General features: G+C 45.0%; 2 non-coding genes across 2 annotated transcripts; both read left to right on the forward strand.

The window, feature by feature from the left end:
• The first annotated feature begins 202 nt into the window (after window positions 1-202).
• On the forward strand, window positions 203-275 carry trnar-ccu (transfer RNA arginine (anticodon CCU)). The gene has a single exon. It is a non-coding gene; the product is annotated as a tRNA-Arg (tRNA).
• Window positions 276-7707: 7432 nt separating this feature from the next.
• trnar-ccu (transfer RNA arginine (anticodon CCU)) lies at window positions 7708-7780 on the forward strand. The gene has a single exon. It is a non-coding gene; the product is annotated as a tRNA-Arg (tRNA).
• The last annotated feature ends 271 nt before the right edge of the window (window positions 7781-8051 follow it).

Here is an 8051-nt window from a genome sequence, read left to right on the forward strand (position 1 = left end):
GTATGCCCTGTTCAAACGCCTCATTGACTAAGCCACCTGAATGAGTTGGACAATTAGTAGGGCAAGTGAATCATGTCCCAGTGGCCTGTTCGAAGTAGTCGTTCATCAGGATTACTTTGTGTGATGGTCTTGTTTAAATGCCAATGCTGCTGTTGTCACTACAGCCAAAGTAATCGGGGCACATGAGCACAGGACTTTCACAGCCCCAGTGGCCTAATGGATAAGGCACTGGCCTCCTAAGCCAGGGATTATGGGTTCGATTTCCATCTGGGGTGGTTTATAGAAGAGTGGAGCAGCGGAAGTGTGCTGGAACCATAACCCAGAGGTTGATGGATTGAAACCATAGACTGCTTTACTTAATATCGCTCTGCATTTTTAACCTGTTTTAATTGATAATAGAAGAGCATTTCAAGCGAGCCTACACGCAAGTCATTTTGAAAAAAGTAGGGTGTGTCAAAGCAGTTGCCGGGAGCAGAGTGGCGCAGCGGAAGCGTGCTTGGCCCATAACCCAGAGGTCGATGGATCGAAACCATCCTCTGCTAAGACTATTTTACTTATAAACATACTCTGTTCCTACCTGGCACTTGCCTCCTAAGCCAGGGATTGTGGGTTCGAGTCCCATCTGGGGTGGTTTATAGAAGAGTGGAGCAGTGGAAGTGTGTTGGAACCATAACCCAGAGGATGATGGATCGAAACCATAGACTGCTTTACTTAATATCACTCTGCATTTTTAACCTGTTTTAATTGATAATAGAAGAGCATTTCAAGCGAGCCTACACGCAAGTCATTTTAAAAAAAGTAGGGTGTGTCAAAGCAGTTGCCGGGAGCAGAGTGGCGCAGCGGAAGCGTGCTGGGCCCATAACCCAGAGGTCGATGGATCGAAACCATCCTCTGCTAAGACTGTTTTACTTATAAACATACTCTGTTCCTACCTGAAGAAAAGCTATCACGTCTATGTGCTAAAACAATTTGTTTTTTTCTCCTGATCTCGTTATGACAGAGGCACTTCATTTCTCAATTTATGTGTCGCTGGTTAGCAGAGTGGCGCAGCGGAAGCGTGCTGGGCCCATAACCCAGAGGTCGATGAACCGAAACCATCCTCTGCTAAGGTTTCTTCATTTATGTACTTGTTTTATCCCAAATAAAGAGCAACTTACACATCCTGCTTGATCGTTCAGAAAATCTGTGTGTTTGTGTGTGTATGCCCTGTTCAAACGCCTCATTGACTAAGCCACTTGAATGAGATGGACAATTAGTAGGGCAAGCGAATCATGTCCCAGTGGCCTGTTCGAAGTATTCGTTCATCAGGATTACTTTGTGTGATGGTCTTGTTTAAATGCCAATGCTGCTGTTGTCACTAAAGCCAAAGTAATCGGGGCACATGAGCACAGGACTTTCACAGCCCCATTGGCCTAATGGACAAGGCACTTGCTTCCTAAGCCAGGGATTGTGGGTTCGAGTCCCATCTGGGGTGGTTTATAGAAGAGTGTAGCAGCGGAAGTTTGCTGGAACCATAACCCAGAGGTGGATGGATCGAATCCATAGACTGCTTTACTTAATATCACTCTGCATTTTTAACCTGTTTTAATTGATAATAGAAGAGCATTTCAAGCGAGCCTACACGCAAGTCATTTTAAAAAAAGTAGGGTCTGTCAAAGCAATTGCCGGGAGCAGAGTGGTGCAGCGGAAGCGTGCTGGGCCCATAACCCAGAGGTCGATGGATCGAAACCATCCTCTGCTAAGACTGTTTTACTTATAAACATACTCTGTTCCTACCTGAAGAAAAGCTATCACGTCTATGTGCTAAAACCATTTGTTTTTTTCTCATGATCTCGTTTATGACAGAGGCACTTCATTTCTCAATTTATGTGTTGCTTCATGTGCACTTTAGGTGCACTTCATGTGAGCCTAAAAGCAAGTCCTTTTGAAAACCGCTGTGAATGGGAGCTCTTCTATGGTTAGCAGAGTGGCGCAGCGGAAGTGTGCTGGACCCATAACCCAGAGGTTGATGGATTGAAATCATAGACTGCATTTCTTATGTAAATGCTCTGTTCCTTCTTGAAGAACAGTTCCCTCAGCTGTGTTCTAAAACTCTCTGCATTTTTAACCTGTTTTAATTGATGATAGAAGAGAACTTCAAGCGAGCCTGAAAGACTGTTTTACTTATAAACCTACTCTGTTCCTACCTGAAGAAAAGCTATCACGTCTATGTGCTAAAACCTTTTGTATTTTTCTCCTGATCTCGTTTATGACAGAACCACTTCATTTCTCAATTCATATGTCACTTCATGTGCACTTCATGTGCACTTCATGTGTGCCTAACAGCAAGTCCATTTGAAAACCCCTGTGTATGGGAGCTCCTCTATGGTGAGCAGAGTGGCGCAGCGGAAGCGTGCTGGGCCCATAACCCAGAGGTCGATGGATCGAAACCATCCTCTGCTAAGACTGCTTAACTTATAAACATACTCTTTTCCTACCTGAAGAAAAGCTATCACGTCTATGTGCTAAAACCTTTTGTATTTTTCTCCTGATCTCGTTTATGACAGAGGCACTTCATTTCTCAATTCATGTGTCGCTTCATGTGCACTTTAGGTGCACTTCATGTGAGCCTAAAAGCAAGTCCATTTGAAAACCCCTGTGAATGGGAGCTCTTCTATGGTTAGCAGAGTGGCGCAGCGGAAGCGTGCTGGAACCATAACCCAGAGGTTGATTGATCGAAACCATAGACTGCTTTACTTAATATCACTCTGCCTTTTTAACCTGTTTTAATTGATAATAGAAGAGCATTTCAAGCGAGCCTACACGCAAGTCATTTTGAAAAAAGTAGGGTGTGTCAAAGCAGTTGCCGGGAGCAGAGTGGCGCAGCGGAAGCGTGCTCGGCCCAATACCCAGAGGTCGATGTATCGAAACCATCCTCTGCTGAGACTGTTTTACTTATAAACATACTCTATTCCTACCTGAAGAAAAGCTATCACGTCTATGTGCTAAAACCATTTGTTTTTTTCTCCTGATCTCGTTTATGACAGAGGCACTTCTTTTCTCAATTTATGTGTCGCTTCATGTGCACTTTAGGTGCACTTCATGTGAGCCTAAAAGCAAGTCCATTTGAAAACCCCTGTGAATGGGAGCTCTTCTATGGTTAGCAGAGTGGCGCAGCGGAAGCGTGCTGGGCCCATAACCCTGAGATCGATGGACCGAAACCATCCTCTGCTAAGGCTTCTTCATTTATGTACTTGTTTTATCCAAAATAAAGAGCAACTTCCACATCCTGCTTGATTGTTCAGAAAATCTGTTTGTTTGTGTGTGTATGCCCTGTTCAAACGCCTCATTGACTAAGCCACCTGAATGAGATGGACAATTAGTAGGGCAAGCGAATCATGTCTCAGTGGCCTGTTCGAAGTAGTCGTTCATCAGGATTACTTTGTGTGATGGTCTTGTTTAAATGCCAATGCTGCTGTTGTCACTACAGCCAAAGTAATCGGGGCACATGAGCACAGGACTTTCACAGCCCCAGTGGCCTAATGGATAAGGCACTGGCCTCCTAATGCAGGGTTTGTGGTTTCGAGTCCCATCTGGGGTGGTTTATAGAAGAGTGGAGCAGCGGAAGTGTGCTGGAACCATAACCCAGAGGTTGATGGATCGAAACCATAGACTGCTTTACTTAATATCACTCTGCCATTTTAACCTGTTTTAATTGATAATAGAAGAGCATTTCAAGCGAGCCTACACGCAAGTCATTTTGAAGAAAGTAGGGTGTGTCAAAGCAGTTGCCGGGAGCAGAGTGGCGCAGCGGAAGCGTGCTCGGCCCATAACCCAGAGGTCGATGTATCGAAACCATCCTCTGCTGAGACTGTTTTACTTATAAACATACTCTATTCCTACCTGAAGAAAAGCTATCACGTCTATGTGCTAAAACCATTTGCTTTTTTCTCCTGATCTCGTTTATGACAGAGGCACTTCTTTTCTCAATTTATGTGTCGCTTCATGTGCACTTTAGGTGCACTTCATGTGAGCCTAAAAGCAAGTCCATTTGAAAACCCATGTGAATGGGAGCTCTTCTATGGTTAGCAGAGTGGCACAGCGGAAGCGTGCTGGGCCAGAGGTCGATGGACCGAAACCATCCTCTGCTAAGGCTTCTTCATTTATGTACTTGTTTTATCCCAAATAAAGAGCAACTTCCACATCCTGCTTGATCGTTCAGAAAATCTGTTTGTTTGTGTGTGTATGCCCTGTTCAAACGCCTCATTGACTAAGCCACCTGAATGAGATGGACAATTAGTAGGGCAAGCAAATCATATCCCAGTGGCCTGTTCGAAGTAGTCGTTCATCAGGATTACTTTGTGTGATGGTCTTGGTTAAATGCCAATGCTGCTGTTGTCACTAAAGCCAAAGTAATCGGGGCACATGAGCACAGGACTTTCACAGTCCTTTTGGCCTAATGGACAAGGCACTTGCCTTCTAAGCCAGGGATTGTGGGTTCGAGTCCCATCTGGGGTGGTTTATAGAAGAGTGGAGCAGCGGAAGTGTGCTGGAACCGTAACCCAGGAGTTGATGGATCGAAACCATAGACTGCTTTACTTAATATCACTCTGCATTTTTAACCTTTTTTAATTGATAATAGAAGAGCATTTCAAGCAAGCCTTAACGCAAGTCATTTTGAAAAAAGTAGGGTGTGTCAAAGCAGTTGCCGGGAGCAGAGTGGCGCAGCGGAAGCGTGCTGGGCCCATAACCCAGAGGTCGATGGATCGAAACCATCCTCTGCTAAGACTATTTTACTTATAAAAATACTCTGTTCCTACCTGAAGAAAAGCTATCACGTCTATGTGCTAAAACCATTTGTTTTTTTCTCCTGATCTTGTTTATGACAGAGGCACTTCATTTCTCAATTCATGTGTCACTTCATGTGCACTTCATGTGTGCCTAAAAGCAAGTCCTATTGAAAAGCCCTGTGAATGGGAGCTCCTCTATAGTGAGCAAAGTGGCGCTGCGGAAGTGTGCTGGGCCCATAACCCAGAGGTCGATGGATCGAAACCATCCTCTGCTAAGACTGTTTTACTTATAAACATACTCTTTTTCTACCTGAAGAAAAGCTATCACGTCTATGTGCTAAAACCTTTTGTATTTTTCTCCTGATCTCGTTTATGACAGAGGCACTTCATTTCTCAATTCATGTGTCGCTTCATGTGCACTTTAGGTGCACTGTATGTGATCCTAAAAGCAAGTCATTTTGAAAACCCCTGTGAATGGGCGTTTTTCTATGGTTAGCAGAGTCGCGCAGCGGAAGCGTGCTGGGCCCATAACCCAGAGGTCGATGGACCGAAACCATCCTCTGCTAAGGCTTCTTCATTTATGTACTTGTTTTATCCCAAATAAAGAGCAACTTCCACATCCTGCTTGATCGTTCAGAAAATCTGTGTGTTTGTGTGTGTATGCCCTCTTCAAACGCCTCATTGACTAAGCCACCTGAATGAGATGGACAATTAGTAGGACAAGCGAATCATGTCCCAGTGGCCTGTTCGAAGTAGTCGTTCATCAGGATTACTTTGTGTGATGGTCTTGTTTAAATGCCAATGCTGCTGTTGTCACTAAAGCCAAAGTAATCTTGGCACATAAGGACGGGACTTTCACAGCCCCAGTGGCCTAATGGATAAGGCACTGGCCTCCTAAGCCAGGCATTGTGGGTTCGTGTTACATCTGTGGTGGTTTATAGAAGAGTGGAGCAGCGGAAGTGTGCTGGAACCATAACCCAGAGGTTGATGGATCGAAACCATAGACTGCTTTACGTAATATCACTCTGCCTTTTTAACCTGTTTTAATTGATTATAGAAGAGCATTTCAAGCGAGCCTAAACGCAAGTCATTTTGAAAAAAGTAGGGTGTGTCAAAGCAGTTGCCGGGAGCAGAGTGGCACAGCGGAAGCGTGCTGGGCCCATAACCCAGAGGTCGGTGGATCGAAGCCATCCTCTGTTAAGACTGCTTTACTTATACACCTACTCTGTTTCTACCTGAAGACAAGCTATCACGTCTATGTGCTAAAACCTTTTGTATTTTTCTCCTGATCTCGTTTATGACGGAGGCACTTCATTTCTCAATTCATGTGTCGCTTCATGTGCACTTTAGGTGAACTGCATGTGATCCTAAAAGCAAGTCATTTTGAAAACCCCTGTGAATGGGCGTTTTTCTATGGTTAGCAGAGTGGCGCAGCGGAAGCGTGCTGGGCCCATAACCCAGAGGTTGATGGACCGAAACCATCCTCTGCTAAGGCTTCTTCATTTATGTACTTGTTTTATCCCAAATAAAGAGCAACTTCCACATCCTGCTTGATCGTTCAGAAAATCTGTGTGTTTGTGTGTGTATGCCCTGTTCAAACGCCTCATTGACTAAGCCACCTGAATGAGATGGACAATTAGTAGGGCAAGCGAATCATGTCCCAGTGGCCTGTTCGAAGTATTCGTTCATCAGGATTACTTTGTGTGATGGTCTTGTTTAAATGCCAATGCTGCTGTTGTCACTACAGCCAAAGTAATTGGGGCACATGACTTTCACAGCCCCAGTGGCCTAATGGCACTGGCCTCCTAAGCCAGGGATTATGGGTTCGAGTCCTATCTGGGGTGGTTTATAGAAGAGTGGAGCAGCGGAAGTGTGCTGGAACCATGTCCCAGTGGCCTGTTCGAAGTAGTCGTTCATCAGGATTACTTTGTGTGATAGTCTTGTTTAAATGCCAATGCTGCTGTTGTCACTACAGCCAAAGTAATCGGGGCACATGAGCACAGGACTTTCACAGCCCCAGTGGCCTAATGGATAAGGCACTGGCCTCCTTAGCCAGGGATAATGGGTTCGAGTCCCATCTGGGGGGGTTTATAGAAGAGTGGAGCAGCGGAAGTGTGCTGGAACCATAACCCAGAGGTTGATGGATCGAAACCATAGACTGCTTTACTTAATATCACTCTGCCTTTTTAACCTGTTTTAATTGATAATAGAAGAGCATTTCAAGCGAGCCTACACGCAAGTCATTTTGAAATAAGTAGGGTGTGTCAAAGCAGTTGCCGGGAGCAGAGTGGCGCAGCGGAAGCGTGCTAGGCCCATAACCCAGAGGTCGATGGATCAAAACCATCCTCTGCTGAGACTGTTTTACTTATAAACATACTCTATTCCTACCTGAAGAAAAGCTATCACGTCTATGTGCTAAAACCATTTGTTTTTTTCTCCTGATCTCGTTTATGACAGAGGCACTTCATTTCTCAATTTATGTGTCGCTTCATGTGCACTTTAGGTGCACTTCATGTGAGCCTAAAAGCAAGTCCATTTGAAAACCCATGTGAATGGGAGCTCTTCTATGGTTAGCAGAGTGGCGCAGCGGTAGCGTGCTGGGCCCATAACCCAGAGGTCGATGGACCGAAACCATCCTCTGCTAAGGCTTCTTCATTTATGTACTTGTTTTATCCCAAATAAAGAGCAACTTACACATCCTGCTTGATCGTTCAGAAAATCTGTGTGTTTGTGTGTGTATGCCCTGTTCAAATGCCTCATTGACTAAGCCACCTGAATGAGATGGACAATTAGTAGGGCAAGCGAATCATGTCCCAGTGCCCTGTTCGAAGTAGTCGTTCATCAGGATTACTTTGTGTGATGGTCTTGTTTAAATGCCAATGCTGCTGTTGTCACTACAGCCAAAGCAATGTCGGCACATAAGGGCAGAACTTTCACAGCCCCAGTGGCCTAATGGATAAGGCACTGGCCTCCTAAGCAAGGGATTGTGGGTTCGAGTCCCATCTGGGGTGGTTTATAGAAGAGTGGAGCAGCGTAAGTGTGCTGGAACCATAACCCAGAGGTTGATGGATCGAAACCATAGACTGCTTTACCTAATATCGCTCTGCATTTTAACCTGTTTTAATTGATAATAGAAGAGCGTTTCAAGCGAGCCTACACACAAGTAATTTTGAAAAAAGTAGGGTGTGTCAAAGCAGTTGCCGGGAGCAGAGAGGCACAGCGGAAGCGTGCTGGCCCATAACCCAGAGGTCGGTGGATCGAAGCCATCCTCTGCTAAGACTG

This window comes from Siphateles boraxobius, unplaced genomic scaffold (assembly GCF_051911475.1).
Source record: "Siphateles boraxobius isolate OS27281-9 unplaced genomic scaffold, OSU_SipBor_1 100, whole genome shotgun sequence".
Taxonomy (NCBI): Eukaryota; Metazoa; Chordata; class Actinopteri; order Cypriniformes; family Leuciscidae; genus Siphateles; species Siphateles boraxobius.